Below are 1,618 nucleotides of genomic sequence, written 5' to 3' on the forward strand. Positions count from 1 at the left end.
AACAACCACGTAAATTACACATTGTAACTTTAAAAAGTGTTTTTAGGAATATGGTATTTCTGACACAGTTGATCAAAAGTAACAAGACTACCATTCATATAAAGATCCTCTATTTTCCATGCACCTTAGTCTGGCCTAAATTTTGAAACCACCATCCGCCCGTCCTGGCTTAAAGTATGTATTGCCCCATACAGGGGAAAAGCGGGAAGTGGAGGGGGTATCCCCAAAATGTTGATGCGCCTTATACCAAATGTCAATAGTATTTTTGAGGAAAGGGTTTTTTGTTGTTGTTGTCAGATTTCTTGGGTCTGCAGAGTATAGATACAGTTTTAATGGGAAATAAAACATTGCAGAGTGTAACTGAGCAGACCAGTAGTACCATTTCAAGTTTGGAAGTTGTAGCCCTCCTCTTTCATAAGGCAGGTAAAGCAACCTAAGTCTCAGTCTGGATTTTTTGTTGTTCCAGATTAATTTAGTAAAAATACTATTAAGTCTATCAAAGAATGATTTTGGTTGTGGAAGAGGGAGTGACTGAAAGAGATTTTGATCACATTTATACGGCCAATCACTGATATAGGCACAGTCATCCATCGATCCAATGTATCCTTCACTTCACCCACAAGTGGATCATAGTTTGTTGTGACAGTTGTTTCAATTTTAGGAGTAATTTTGACACAAAGGTAGGTGTCCTTTGCATTGATGAATGGAGTTTTTATGACTGGTTGCAGACGTTCTTCTTTGTTCAAAAATAATATTGATGATTTTGAGTTATTGATGTTATAACCGACCGAAAACAGACCAAACAATTCAATCTGTTGTATTAAGTTTGGGATGCAGTTTTGTTAAAAAAAAAGAATCACATCATCAGCATATAAGGATATTCTATGTTCCTGTTGTCCTATCTGGATGCCCGACATTCCTGTCTGTGTTCTCACTGTCATAGCCAGCGGCTCTATAGCTAATAAGAATAACATTGGTGACAAAGGGCATCCCTGGCAAGTAGATTGTTGCAAGATTATTGGTTTAGAAACTATACTATTTGTTAGGACAGTGGCTATCGGGTTTGTATATAAAATCTTAATCCATTTCAGAAGGTTATTTCCAAATCCAAATTTAGGCAGGACATTAAATAAGTACGGCCATTCAATTCTATCAAAGGCCTGCCGAGCATCCGGTGTATTGCTGTGTCTTTAGCATCAAAATTTTCATGAATTATGTTTAGGACTCTTCTTATTAGGGATGTCCCGATCCGATATTCGGATCGGTATCGGCCGCCGATATTAGCAAAAAACGTGCATCGGCATCGGATCGGACTGCATGGAAAAATGCCGATCCAAGAATTCCGATCCAGTTTTTCACGGAGTCCGATCCAGGTTTTCTGGCCAGCCCAGCACTCCGCGATTCAAGCAGTCCATTCCAGTGATCCACTCCAGCACTTACTATCAATCCGCCAGGCCAGCATGCAGACAGCAGACACACACACACAGAGGGTAGGAAGAGTAGCGGTCAATTTAGTTAACTGACTATTTGTTTTCTGCTCTGGTTTTTTTGAGAGTGATATTTTTATTTGGTTTACACTCTTACTGTTTAAGTAAAGAGCACTGATGGCATTGTTTTG

General features: G+C 39.2%; 1 long non-coding RNA gene across 1 annotated transcript in view; it reads right to left on the minus strand.

Moving 5' to 3' along the window:
- LOC126404396 (uncharacterized) overlaps positions 1-1,618 on the minus strand; it is a 34,187-nt gene that overhangs the window by 23,801 nt on the left and 8,768 nt on the right. The gene's annotated exons all lie outside the window — the stretch shown is intronic.

Source organism: Epinephelus moara, chromosome 17 (genome assembly GCF_006386435.1).
Source record: "Epinephelus moara isolate mb chromosome 17, YSFRI_EMoa_1.0, whole genome shotgun sequence".
Taxonomy (NCBI): Eukaryota; Metazoa; Chordata; class Actinopteri; order Perciformes; family Serranidae; genus Epinephelus; species Epinephelus moara.